The sequence below is a fragment of the Oncorhynchus nerka genome, linkage group LG9b (genome assembly GCF_034236695.1).
Source record: "Oncorhynchus nerka isolate Pitt River linkage group LG9b, Oner_Uvic_2.0, whole genome shotgun sequence".
Classification (NCBI taxonomy): domain Eukaryota; kingdom Metazoa; phylum Chordata; class Actinopteri; order Salmoniformes; family Salmonidae; genus Oncorhynchus; species Oncorhynchus nerka.
The window spans coordinates 1,810,127-1,824,718 of NC_088424.1; the positions used below are offsets into that span (position 1 = coordinate 1,810,127).

At 45.5% G+C, this 14,592-nt stretch overlaps 1 protein-coding gene across 1 annotated transcript in view; it reads left to right on the forward strand.

Annotated features, from left to right (window-relative positions):
- LOC115114797 (vertebrate ancient opsin-like) overlaps positions 1–14,592 on the forward strand; it is a 94,686-nt gene that overhangs the window by 13,041 nt on the left and 67,053 nt on the right. The gene's annotated exons all lie outside the window — the stretch shown is intronic.

Sequence of the window (14,592 nt, forward strand, 5' to 3'; positions counted from 1 at the left end):
AGAGGCTCCTCTGTCCTCCACTCATTACCTGTATTAATGGCACCTGTTTGAACTTGTTATCTAAAGAGCTGTCAAAGAACACCAGAAACAAAATTGTAGACCTGCACCAGGCTGGGAAGACTGAATCTGCAAGAGGTAAGCAGCTTGGTTTGAAGAAATCAACTGTGGGAGCAATTATTAGGAAATGGAAGACATACATGACCACTGATAATCTCCCTCGATCTGGGGCTCCACGCAAGATCTCACCCCGTGGGGTCAAAATGATCACAAAAATGGCGAGCAAAAATCCCAGAACCACACAGGGGGACCTAGTGAATGACCTGCAGAGAGCTGGGACCAAAGTAACAAAGCCTACCATCAGTAACACACTACGCTGCCAGGAACTCAAATCCTGTAGTGCCAGACGTGTCCCCCTGCTTAAGCCAGTACATGTCCAGGCCCGTTTGAAGTTTGCTAGAGAGCATTTGGATGATCCAGAAGAAGATTGGGAGAATGTCATATGGTCAGATGAAACCAAAATATAACTTTTTGGTAAAAACTCAACTCGTCGTGTTTGGAGGACAAAGAATGCTGAGTTGCATCCAAAGAACACCATACCTACTGTGAAGCATGGGGGTGGAAACATCATGCTTTGGGGCTGTTTTTCTGCAAAGGGACCAGGACGACTGATCCGTGTAAAGGAAAGAATGAATGGGGCCATGTATCGTGAGATTTTGAGTGAAAACCTCCATCCATCAGCAAGGGCATTGAAGATGAAACGTGGCTGGGTCTTTCAGCATGACATTGATCCCAAACACACCGCCTGGGCAAAGAAGGAGTGGCTTCGTAAGAAGCATTTCAAGGTCCTGGAGTGGCCTAGCCAGTCTCCAGATCTCAACCCCATAGAAAATCTTTGGAGGGAGTTGAAAGTCCGTGTTGCCCAGCAACAGCCCCAAAACATCACTGCTCTAGAGGAGATGTGCATGGAGCAATGGGCCAAAATACCAGCAACAGTGTGTGAAGACCTTGTGAAGACTTACATAAAACGTTTGACCTCTGTCATTGCCAACAAATGGTATATAACAAAGTATTGAGATAAACGTTTATTATTGACCAAATACTCATTTTCTACCATAATTTGCAAATAACTACAAATAACTACAATGTGATTTTCTGGATTTTTTTTCTTTTAATTTTGTCTGTCATAGTTGAAGTGTACCTATGATGAAAATTACAGGCCTCTCTCATCTTTTTAAGTAGGAGAACTTGCACAATTGGTGGCTGACTAAATACCTTTTTGCCCCACTGTATATTGTATCTGCCTCAGGTGTACACAGGCTTTGAATTAACCTAACCTTGTCTGTTCTTGCTGAAGTTGGACTGTATTCTGTATATGGCCTGGATTCGTCTAGTGTTTTTTTTGTCAAGGTCGGTGAGAAGTCTCAACAGTAAAGGGAAGCAAAATCACTCTAACGTAAAAGTCATGATACGATGGTAATGAGCAAGTCCAATAAATAGTGAATAAACACATCTCACAATACTCATTATGTATGATGGGAGGTGGTATTTCAGAGCATTAGTATTCCTATACAGACTTGCCTTGGGTGCCGAAAGCAAAGGCAGCCATTTGTACTTTATCTGTAACCTTTTATTCATACAAAGAAAAAAAGTACACAGCTTATGTTAATTGTGTAAGCCACTTTCAGATCCTGTATCTTGTCAGTAGTGCATTCTTTGACCTTTTGTGCCTGTAATTCCTTTTAAATGTATGCACCTCCTCTAGCCTTATGAAAGATAAAGCAGAGGTTCCCAAACTTTTGCAAAGGCTTCCTTTCTCTAATCTGTATCATTCCCACATTGAAAGTCATTCAGAGTGGTTGTCCTCTTTCTAAATTGAATTAATTTAATCAAAGAGCCTCTTCTCCATAATAAAACAGTGTATCCATTTGAGTCCAAACTTTTAACAATGGGCCTTCATTCATTTTCTTGCTGATTGTATTTTCCTTATGGTACAAAGGATTCTATACTGATTTTGTGAAAACGTGTTTTTGGAAAACTTCACTTGTTCACATGTGAAATTGGTGTGGTTTTTCCACAAGGTTGACTATGGTTGAACTACAGATAGTGTGCATGAAAACCTTTTGCAAAACATTTGTGGTGACCTCTCAACTTTATATTTGATAGGGAAACTTTTGCTCTGATTAAACTTTTCCAGAAATGGAAATCAGAAATGACGGCAGTTCAGGATTTTTTCTGTCATGGTCGCACACTCATTGTGGCTGAAATATAGAGATCATTTTCTCAAAGTTCTCAATAGAGCTGCAGTTTCAAACCAAATTTCCTGTAATTCTACTCATTTTGCCATGGCTAATGCTCTGTTCTTTTGCTCAAACGTAAACACAAAATACATACCGCTAAATTCATTGTTATTACAATTTTTAAATCTTCCTGACTGTGTAGATTATATTATAAAAAAATATATAGGACCATTATCTTTTCTACATACTTTATCTCTGGTTTAAGTTAACACTGAAAGCGCTTTTCCACACTGAAAATGTAATTCTGACAGTTTGATTTTAGGCGCCCCAAAGAAACGCTTATACGGCCCATCCAAGGATTTCAATGGCAGAAAAATCGCTGCAGTCAATTATTGGGCAAATGTAGGTATCATTTCATCCTGTGATAACAACTGTACAATAACGAAACATTTACTTGATTCGGTTTTCTGTGAAAGACAAATACACGATGCACAAGGAACTAACCCAAAACGGGGGAAATGCTCAAGTGGATTTGATCTTATTTAGGTCATTTCAAAACATTTAGAAAATGTTGAGGATATTAGATTAAGCTGGCCTCTCTGATGTGAGGACCATCGAGTTGGTGTCTCACTCCATAAGGCTCTACTTTGAATAAGCAGTCCCATGTTGATTTCATGCTAGCGAGCTGGTCCAAACTTGGGCAGAGGCATCTGCTTGGCCAACTAACATAACCTCATTTCGGTGGTTGTTTCCTCCACATAATGGTAGGAATATTAGATTTCATATTTGAAGAAAGGCTTTAATTATTTTTTAGTAATTCTATTTGATTTGAGTAATTTGTTGGCTGTATACAGCTCTCCATCAGCAGAGCATCGCCTTTATTATACGTTTAGATGCTTGAATATGCTGGGGTCAGTGCAGATACTATGCACTTTATTAAATGGACTACCTGGATGTCTATGTATTGAAACCATGAGATGCTGTAGTATTTTGGTGTCATTTTTTGTAATATATTGCAATTTCATAACTTTCATAAAGCTACACATCTCACCAGCCCAGATAGGTCAAGAGTATTAATAAAAATGTCCATTAAGTCCATCAAGCAAGCACATGTGAATCCAGTAGCCGTGGTCGTATGAGGTAAACATGTGATTAATATCTCAGAGCTTTGCCTGCGGCTCAAACAGTCAACAGCTGTATATTACACATGTATGCAGACACTGCTGTGAACCGGTGTGCGCGCACAGATGAACGTACACTCACACCTAAACAACCTGCACTTTCAGAACCCATGCAATATCTCCCATTGCCTGTGAGAGCTAAGAACTATACAGCAGCTCATTGAAAGGTCTCTGGCCCACACTTTTAAATTAGAGGGCTGGTTGGGTCTGCTTCATTGCTGTTGGAAATCAATGGCCGTGAAGGACAGCCTCATGGATCAAATCAAATGTTATTTGTCACATGCTTCATAAACAACAGGTGTAGACTGACAGTGAAATTTTTATAAAGAAATAATAGAAAAGTAGTAACATGTAATAATTAAAGTAATAATAAATACACAATGAGTAACGATAACATGGCTATATACACGGGGTACCAGTACCGAGTCGATGTGCAGGTGTATGAGATAATCGAGGTAGAAACAGTGTATTCGGACTCCTTTCTTTTTCCATATTTTGTTACGTTACAGCCTTATTCTAAAATGGATTAAATAAAAACAAATCCTCATCAATCTACACACAATAATGACAAAGCAAAAACAGATTTTTGAAAATGTTTGCAAATGTATAGAAAATTAAAAACAAATATCTTATTTACATAAGTATTCAGACCCTTTGCTATGAGACTCGAAATTGACCTCCGGTGCATCCTATTTCCATTGATCATCCTTGAGATGTTTCTACAACTTGATTGGAGTCCTCCGGTGGTAAATTCAATTGATTGGACATGATTTGGAAAGGCACACACCTGCCTATATAAGGTCCCACAGTTGATAGTGCATGTCAGAGTAAAAACCAAGCCATGAGGTCGAAGGAATTGTTCGTAGACCTCCGTGACAGGATTGTGTTGAGGCACAGATCTGGGGAAAGGTACCAAATAATTTCTGCAGCATTGAAGGGTCCCCAAGAACATAGTGGCCTCCATCATTCTTAAATGGAAGAAGCTTGAAACCACCAAGACTCAATCGGGGGAGAAGGGCCATGGTCAAGGAGGTGACCAAGAACCTGATGTTCACTCTGACAGAGCTCCAGAGTTCCTCTGTGGAGATGGGAGAACCTTCCAGAAGGACAACCCTCTCTGCAGCACACCACCAATCAGGTTATGGTAGAGTGGCCAGACATAAGCCACTCCACAGTAAAAGAAAAAGGCATGTGACAGCCCGCTTTGAGTTTGCCAAAAGGCACCTAAAGGACTATTAGACCATGAGAAACAAGATTATCTGGTCTGATGAAACCAAGATTGAACTCTTTGGCCTGAATGCCAGGCATCACATCTGGAGGAAACCTGGCACCATCCCTACGGTGAAGCATGGTGGGTGGAAGCATCATGCTGTGGGGATGTTTTTCAGCGGCAAGGACTGGGTGACTAGTCAGGATAGAGAAAAGGATGAATGGAGCAAAGTACAGTGAGATCCTTGATCGAAACCTGCTCCAGAGCACTCAGGAACTCAAAGAGGTTCACCTTCCAACAGGACAATGACCCTAAGCACACAGCCAAGACAACGCAGGACTGGCTTCGGGACAAGTCTCTGAATGTCCTTAAGTGACCCAGCCAGAGCCCGGACTTGAACCCGATCTAACAGCTCTGGAAAGACCTGACAATAGCTGTGCAGCGATGCTCCCCATTAACCTGACAGAGCTTGAGAGGATCTGCAGGGAAGAATGGGAGAAAGTCCACAAATACATATATGCCGAACTTGTAGCGTCATACCCAAGACGACGCAAGGCTGTAATCGCTCCCAAAGGTGCTTCAACAAAGGTCTGAATACTTATGTAATTGTAATAAATCAGTTTTAAAAAATAAAAGAAAATGTTTTTGCTTTGTCATTATGGGGTATTGTGTGTAGATTGAGGGAAAATACTATTTCAAGGGGTCTGAATACATTCAGAATGTATGTACAGTACATATAACTAGGAATATAGTTCCTAGACAACAGGATAGATAATAAACCATAGCAGCAGTGTATATGCTGAGTCAAAAAAGTGAGTGCAAAAATGGTTAATGCAGGTGCTATTTGTTTAACTATTTAACCCAATATTTAGCAATCTTATGGCTTTTGGGGTAGAAGCCTTTCAGGGTCCTGTTGGTTCCAGACTTGGTGCATCGGTAACATTTGCTGTGCAGTAGCAGAGGGCCTTCCTCTGACACCGCCTGGTATAGAGGTCCTGGATGGCATGGTGCTCGGCCCCCTTGCGGTCAGATGCCAAGTATTTGCCAAGCATTTGCCATAGCAAGGTGCTTTCAATGGTGCAGCTGTAGAGCTTTTGGAGGATCTGAGGCCCATGCCAAATTCTTTCAGCCTCCTGAGGGTGAGGAGGTGTTGTCGTCCCCTCTGCATGATTTTGTTGGTGTGTGTGGACTATGATAGATCCTTAGTGATGTGGACACCGAGGAACTTGAAGCTCTCGACCGGCTCCACTACAGCCCCATTGATGTGAATGAATGGCGGTGTGCTTGGCCCTCCGTTTTCTGTAGTCCACAAACAGCTCCTGTATTTAGCTGACTTTGAGGGAGAGGTTGTTGTTCTGGTTACAACATGATTCCATATGTGTTATATCATAGTTTTGATGTCTTCACTATTATTCTACAATGTAGAAAATATTAAAATTAAAGAAAAACCCTCAAATGAGTAGGTTAGTCCAACCTATTGACTGGTACTGTATATTATAATCAAAACAGTAGGACTATAGTACTTTTAAAACTCACCTCACTGTGATTGATTTGAAGAAAGAGGTCCAACAGCAGGTTAAAACCGTCCCAAACATGGTTGTTGTGGATGTTGTTTCAAAGCCTAACATAAAAAAATGGACAGCACTTACTAAGATGATGATTAATTCAAAACACCCATAAGCATAGTAGAGCTTATGCATATGCATAGACTTATGAGTACAACACCCCCAAACAAAAAAATAACAAATTGGATTGTGCCGTTATTAAATGCATAGCGTACCGCATATTATGGATTAAATATGCCTTTGGTACATAATTGGTCTAGCATATACTCAGAAATTAAACAAATTCAAGTAATCACCTTTGAGTGTGAACTGTATTATGTATACTGGATGGACTGGTTATCTTATGCTAAGTTCCCAAAAATATCCATGAAGCTGGAAGAGAAAGTATAGCCCTAGGCGATGCTGTTGGTTCATTGATTGTGCAGGGCGGCTTACAGTTAGCCTACAATTACTGCATTTTGAACAGCTAAGTAATAGTACTTTTTTTTCATAAATTGGGTGACACTACCTGTAGCTATGCAGAAAATATCACCATCATGATTTCTCCTCCTCTCTCTCTCCTTTATTACTTTCTCTAGCGTGTAGATGGGCTGTCAACAGTTTAGTGAAATATGTTTAGTTGCGTACACATGTTACTATCAATGTTCCCGAACAGATTTCACTTGGTTTCCCAAATTAAGCACTGGGTAGCTGCAGGAACAAGGTTGGAGAGGCATACAGAGTTTCAGCGGAATATCATAGTTCGGGGCAGACAGAGCATGCTCCTCAAACAGTGGTTGATGCATGGAGTGAAATAAGTGTTCTTATATGTATTTCTCAGCTGCTCATCAGCTGCACATCTCCGCTATAAAACCGAAGTAGCCTACAAAACGGAGCGGTAGGAAACCTTGCGGGCTCCATTCGCCATTCGAGTGCATACAGATGCCATGTCTTTTTACCCCCTTCCCCGGATCCTGCACATTTCGTAATCGGCCATTCTAAATCAAGATTAAAGACTTTAAATGGAGCATGGGTGAAAATATGACCACTTGATGAGAGAACAGCTGTGCAGCCTGAGACAAGGAACAGAGCTTTTTTGTCTACTTTCTCAAATCATCAATAGCCTATAGTCGCGCCATGCAGCCCATATATGTTTTAATTTATATGACATTCTATGGTTTGTATCATTCACAACTAAAGTTGCCAGATAACTCTGAATCTAGAATATAGGACCAGTTTCAAATGATCACTTATACGTTCAACATAGCCACTACATATGCAGAGTCGCTCCTTAATGGGAAAAATATCCTTTCCATTTTCTTCAGCTAAATTCAATTATATTCTTCTTATTGAAAAAAATATATTTTAAATAATATAAACTACAGGACCTACAAGCATATCTTGTCAGCTAAATGAACAAGCCTATGGCATGGAGCATATCCAGATGTTTTAAGATGGCGCAGAAGAGGATGGCAGCCGTTTTACATGCCCCTAACCAACTGTGCTATTTCGTTATTGTTTTTGCTTTGTTTGTAACTTAACTTGTTTTTTAAACTTATTTTGTAAATAATATTGCTGCTACCATCTATTATGACCGAAAAATTACTTCTGGACTTCAGAACAGTGATTGCTCACCTCAAACTGGAAGAAGCTTTTTCCTTTAATGAGTCTGACAAGAGGAATATACTGCTTTCCCAGGAACAGGCCCAAATCCCCATCATTTTCATGAAGAAAAGACAAAGGAAAAGGGGGCGCATGTCAGGCTGCCTTCTGAGAATCTGTAGGCGAGCGAGTAAACTCCCATTGCCATCTGTTCTACTGGCTAACATGCAATCATTGGAAAATAAGATTGATGACCTACGATTATGATTATCCTACCAACGGGACATATAAAAACTGTAAAATCTAATGTTTCACCAAGTCGTGGCTGAATGACGAAACTAATAATATAGAGCTGGCAGGATTTTCCATGCACCGGCAGAAAAGAGAAGCTACGTCTGGTAAAACGAGGGGTGAGGGTGTGTGTCTATATGTCAATAATAGCGGATGCGCGATGTCTAATATTAATGAAGTCTCAAGGTATTGCTCACCTGAGGGAGATGACCTTATGATAAGCTATCTACCATGAGAGTTCTCATCTATATTTTTCGTAGCCGTCTATTTACCACCACAGCCCGCTGCTGGCACTAAGACCGCACTCAACCAACTCTATAAGGCCATAAGCAAACAAGAAAATGCTCATGCAGAAGCAATACTCCTAGTGGCCGGGGACTTTAATGCAGGCAAACTTTAAATCAATTGAACCAAATTTTGTCATCTGTGCAACCAGCGGAAAAAAAACTCTCGACCACCTTCACTCCACACACAGAGATGCATACAAAGCTCTCCCCTGCCCTCCTTTTGGCAAATTTGACCATAATTCTATCCTCCTGATTCCTGCTTACAAGCAAAAATTAAAGCAGGAAGTACCAGTGACTCGCTCAATACAGAAGGGATCAGAGGAAGTAGATGCTAAATTACAGGACTGTTTTGCTAACAACAGACTGGAATATATTTCCTGGGATTCATCCAATGGCATTGAGGAGTTTACCACATCAGTCACCGGCTTGATAATTGCATGACGACGTCGTCTCCAAAGTGAACATGCATACATATCCCAACCAGAAGCCATGGATTACAGGCAACATCCGCACTGAGCTAAAGGCTAGAGCTGCCACTCTCAAGGAGCAGGACACTTATCCGGACGCTTATAAGAAATCTTGTTACGACCACCGACAAGCCATCAAACAGGTAAAGCATCAATACAGGACTAAGATCAAATCCTACTACACAGGCTCTGACGCTCGTCGGATGTGGCAGGGCTTACAAACTATGCTTTATTCTATGCTCGCTTCAAGACAAGCACAACTGAACCATGCATTAGAGCATCAGCTGTTCCGGATGACTGTGTGATCACGCACTCCGTAGCCTATGTGAGTACAACTTTTAAACAGGTTAACATTCACAAAGTTGCAGGACCAGACGGATCACCAGACGCTAGCGAAACAGTCCTGTAGCTTATCATCCGCTTCATCAGACCACTTCCATATTGAGCTGGTACTTCCCGTTTGAGTTTTTGATTGTAAGCAGGATTCAGGAGGATAGAGTTATGGTCAGCTTTGCCAAATGCAGGGCGAGGGAGAGCTTTGTATGCATTTCAGTGTGTGGAGTAAAGGTGATCTAGAGTTGATCTACAGCGGCGGCTGGGTGCCATTTTTACTCCAGCACGAGCTCTACCTGGCTACCGTGCGTCCGGCTCCCTCGGGTGAGGAGAGTGTGAGCCTCCTCGTCTCCTGTTTAACGGGTAGGGCCCTGGACTGGGCCAACGCTGTCTGGAACAGTCCAGACTCGGCTCGGGACAACTACCTGGAGTTCACCCGCCGTTTTCGAGCTGTGTTCGACCACCCACCAGAGGGCAAAGCGGCGGGTGAGCGACTGTTCCACCTCAGACAGGAGACGAGGAGTGAGCAGGACTTCGCGCTGGAGTTCAGGACCCTAGCTGCTGGTGCTGGGTGGAATGACAGGGCCCTGATGGACCATTACCGGTGCAGTCTCCGGGAGGACGTCCGCTGGGAGCTAGCTTGTTGGGACACTACTCTCTCCCTGGATGAACTGATACACATGTCGATTCGATTGGACAACCTGCTAACTGCCCGCGGGCGTTCAGAAGGGGTCCTGTTTATTCCACCCTCCAGCCCTCCCGCTCCCACTCCGATGGAGTTGGGAGGAGCTGCATCTAGGGAGACCAGAGGAGGAGGCTCCTCCTGCACCTATTGTGGACGGAGAGGACACACTTCGGACCGGTGCTGGAGGAGTTCCTCTGGGATTTGAGCTGGTCGGCGGAACACTCCTCGGCCACCCCAGGTGAGCAGGCACCACACTCACCCAGAGCTCCCTGTTGGTCACATGTTTTTGTTAATTTTTTTCCCTGCGTTTTTCCCCTCTCTTCAGCATAAGGCGCTAGTCGATTCAGGCGCAGCTAGGAGTTTTATGGATCGCGGACTCGCCCGTAAGTTGGGTATTCCGTTAGTGCAGATAGACCCACCTGTCCCCGTGCACTCCTTAGATAGCCGACCGTTAGGGTCAGGGCTGGTCAGGGAGGCCACGATTCCGCTGGACATGGTGACGCAGGGGGATCATAGGGAGAGGATCAGTTTCTACCTTATTGATTCACCTGGGTTTCCAGTGGTGTTGGGGGTTCCCAGGCTGGCTATTCACAATCCCCTCATTTCCTGGAAACAGGGGGCTCTTCAGGGGTGGTCAGACGAGTGTTCGGGTAGGTGTATAGGAGTTTCCATCGGTGCCACGACGGTGGAGAGTCCAGACCAGGTTTCCACCATGCGCATTCCCCCAGAATATGCCGATTTGGCTATCGCTTTTAGTAAGAAAAAAGCGACCAAATTACCACCCCATCAACGGTGGGATTGTGTGATAAACCTCCAGGAGAATGCTGCACTTCCCCGGAGTCACGTGTACCCACTGTCACAGGAGGAGACGTTGGCTATGGAGACATATGTCACGGAAGCTCTGAGACAGGGGTACATTCGGCCCTCCATGTCACCCATCTCCTCAAGTTTCTTTTTTGTGAGGAAAAAGGAGGGAGGTCTGCGTCCGTGCATTGATTATCGAGGTCTCAATTCGATCACAGTGGGTTTCAGTTATCCGTTACCTCTCATCGCTACGGCGGTGGAATCATTCCACGGAGCGCGTTTCTTCACAAAACTGGACCTCAGGAGCGCGTATAATCTGGTGCGTATTCGGGGAGGAGACGAGTGGAAAACAGCGTTTAGTACCACATCAGGCCACTATGAGTACCTCGTCATGCCGTATGGGTTGAAAAATGCTCCAGCCGTCTTCCAATCCTTTGTAGATGAGAATCTCAGGGACTTGCACGGGCAGGGTGTGGTAGTCTATATTGATGACATCTTGATTTATTCTGCCACACGCGCCGCGCATGTCTCCCTGGTGCGCAAGGTTCTTGGGCGACTGCTGAACATGACCTATACGTCAAGGCTGAGAAATGTGTGTTCTCCAAACCAGCCGTTTCCTTCCTGGGTTATCGCATTTCCAGCTCGGGGGTGGTGATGGAGTGTGACCGCGTTAACGCCGTGCGTAATTGGCCGACTCCGACCACGGTAAAGGAGGTGCAGCGGTTTTTAGGGTTTGCCAATTACTACCGGAGGTTTATCCGGGGTTTTGGCCAAGTGGCGACGCCCATTACCTCACTGCTGAAGGGGGGGCCGGTGCGTCTGCGGTGGTCGGCAGAGGCTGACGGAGCCTTCAACCAGTTGAAGGCGCTGTTCACTGAAGCTCCCGTGTTGGCGCATCCGGACCCTTCGTTAGCATTCATAGTGGAGGTGGATGCATCCGAGGCTGGGGTTGGAGCCGTGCTGTCTCAGCGCTCGGGCACGCCACCGAAGCTCCGTCCCTGCGCTTTCTTTTCTAAGAAGCTGGGTCCGGCGGAGCGGAACTATGATGTGGGGGACCGGGAGTTACTAGCTATGGTAAAGGCCCTGAAGGTGTGGAGACACTGGCTAGAGGGGGCTAAAACACCCTTTCCTCATCTGGACTGACCACCGCAATCTGGAGTATATTCGAGCAGCGAGGAGACTGAATCCGCGTCAGGCTAGGTGGGCCATGTTCTTTACACGCTTTAGATTTACGATCTCTTATAGATCAGGTTCCCTTAACACTAAGGCCGACGCGCTGTCCCGTCTCTATGACACCGAGGACCGGTCCATCGAACCCACTCCCATCCTTCCAGCCTCTCGGCTGGTGGCCCCGGTGGTATGGGAGGTGGACGCGGACATCGAGCGGGCGTTGAGGGTTGAACCTGCCTCTACACAGTGTCCGACCGGACGTAGGTACGTGCCGCTTGGTGTCCGTGATAAATTGATTTGGTGGGCTCACACACTACCGTCTTCGGGTCATCCGGGGATTGATAGGTCAGTACGGGGTCTTAGGGGGAAATACTGGTGGCCCAGTATTAGCTAAGGATGTGAAGCTCTATGTCTCTTCCTGTTCGGTATGCGCTCAGAGTAAGGCTCCTAGGCATCTGCCTAGAGGGAAGTTACAACCCCTCCCGGTTCCACAACGGCCATGATCCCATCTCTCGTTAGATTTCCTTACTGATCTTCCCCCATCTCAGGTGAACACTACCGTTCTGGTTGTTGTGGATCGGTTCTCTAAGTCCTGCCGTCTCCTCCCATTGCCTGGTCTCCCTACGGCCCTACAGACTGCAGAGGCTCTATTTACCCACGTCTTCCGGCACTATGGGGTTCCAGAGGATATCGTATCTGATCGGGGTCCCCAGTTCACGTCCCGGGTTTGGAAGGCGTTTATGGAGCGTCTGGGGATCTCGGTCAGCCTTACCTCTGGTTATCACCCCGAAAGTAATGGGCAGGTGGAGAGAGTAAACCAGGAAGTGGGTAGGTTTCTGAGGTCGTATTGCCAGGACAGGCCAGGAGAATGGGCGAGGTACGTCCCGTGGGCAGAGTTGGCCCAGAACTCACTTCGCCATTCATCCACAAATATGTCGCCATTCGAATGCATACTGGGCTACCAGCCGGTCCTGGCTCCGTGGCATCAGAGTCAGACCGAAGCTCCTGCGGTGGAGGAGTGGGTACAGCGCTCTAGAGAGACCTGGCGGGCAGTCCAGGATTCTCTCAGGCAGGCCAGTGAACGGCAGAAGAGAGACGCTGACCGCCACCGCAGTGAGGCCCCAGGGGACAGGGTCTGGCTCTCGACCCGATACCTGCCCCTCCGCCTGCACTGCCGGAAGCTGAGGCCGCAGTGTGTGGGGCCATTTAAAGTCCTGAGGAGGATAAACGAGGTGTGTTAAAGATTGCAACTTCCCTCTTACTATCGCATTAACCCCTCGTTTCATGTGTCTCTCCTCAGGCCGGTGGTAGCTGGTCCCCTACAAGACGGTGAGGTACCGGAGGTCCCTCCACCCCCTCTGGATATCGAGGGGTCCCCGGCGTACACAGTACGAGCGATTTTGGACTCGAGACGCCGGGTGAGGGGTCTGCAGTACCTCGTGGACTGGGAGGGGTACGGTCCGGAGGAGAGGTGCTGGGTACCGGGGAGGGACATTTTAGATCCTTCCCTCTTGAGGGATTTCCACCGCCTCCACCCGGATCGCCCCGCGCGTCGTCCTCGAGGCCAGGGTCGGCGCGCTGCGGGAGCCGCGCGTCAGGTGGGGGGGGGGGGGTACTGTCACGAATCTCGCCGAAGATGGTGCCTCTTCCTGTTCGGGCGGCGCTCGGCGGTCGTCGTCGCCGGCCTATTAGCTGCCATCGATTCCCTTTCCGTTTGTTTCTGTTTATTGGGTTTAAAATTGGGTACACCTGTTTTGAGTTAGTTTTTGTTTGTAGGCTATTTATGGGCACTAGGCTCGCTGGGTATTTGTGCGGGCTTGTTTCCTGTTATTTATGTATGAGTGTGATCAGTATTTTTCCGGACAGGTTTTAGTCAGGTGTATTTTTGGGACGGGTTGTTTCATGCGCCCTGGTGTTTTGCATGTCGTGGAATCACAGTCTATGGAATAAAATATCCACGCACTGAATTACCTGCTCTCTGCGCTTGACTCCTCCACTCACCATCATTAGAAGTTGTAACACTCATATTGTTTTTATTTACTTTTTGCTCTTTTGCACACCAGTATCTCTACTTGCACATCATCATCTGCACATCTATCACTGCAGTGTTAATTTGCTAAATTGTAATTACTTCGCTACTATGGCCTATTTATTGCCTAACCTCCTTACTCCATTTGCACACACTGTATATAGATTTCTCTATAGTGTTATTGACTGTACTTTTGTTTATCCCATGTGTAACTCTGTGTTGTTGTTTTTTGCCGCACTGCTTTGCTATATCTTGGCCAGGTCGAGGTTGTAAATGAGAACTTGTTCTCAACTGGCCTACCTGGTTAAATAAAGGTGAAATACATAGTTTTTTAAATTAGGGCCTGGTCCGGGTGAGTGGTATGTCCTGCGCCCTCGACTCGTTGAAGTAGAAATCCTCATCCAAATCAAGGTTAGTGATCGCTGTTCTGATGTCCTTTTCAGTCATAGGAAACGATGGCGGAAATATTACATACAAATATTACGTTTCACTTCAATAAAAAAACAAACAAGATAAAGAAGATGAGGGGTCAGGTTTCTGGGAGCAGTGGCTGGATATGAAATGCTCCTTTGCAAATGCTGCAGAGCAGGAAGTATGTGCATTGAAAGGTGAGAAATCATAGAATGCTATATGGAAGCTTTTGTGGCATCTCTTCATCACTGGTATCATTGGCCCTCCTGCAGAATGTCTAAAAGCTTAATTCTGCATGCCCTATAATACTTTGTGTGAAGCAATCACACTTACATGTACAT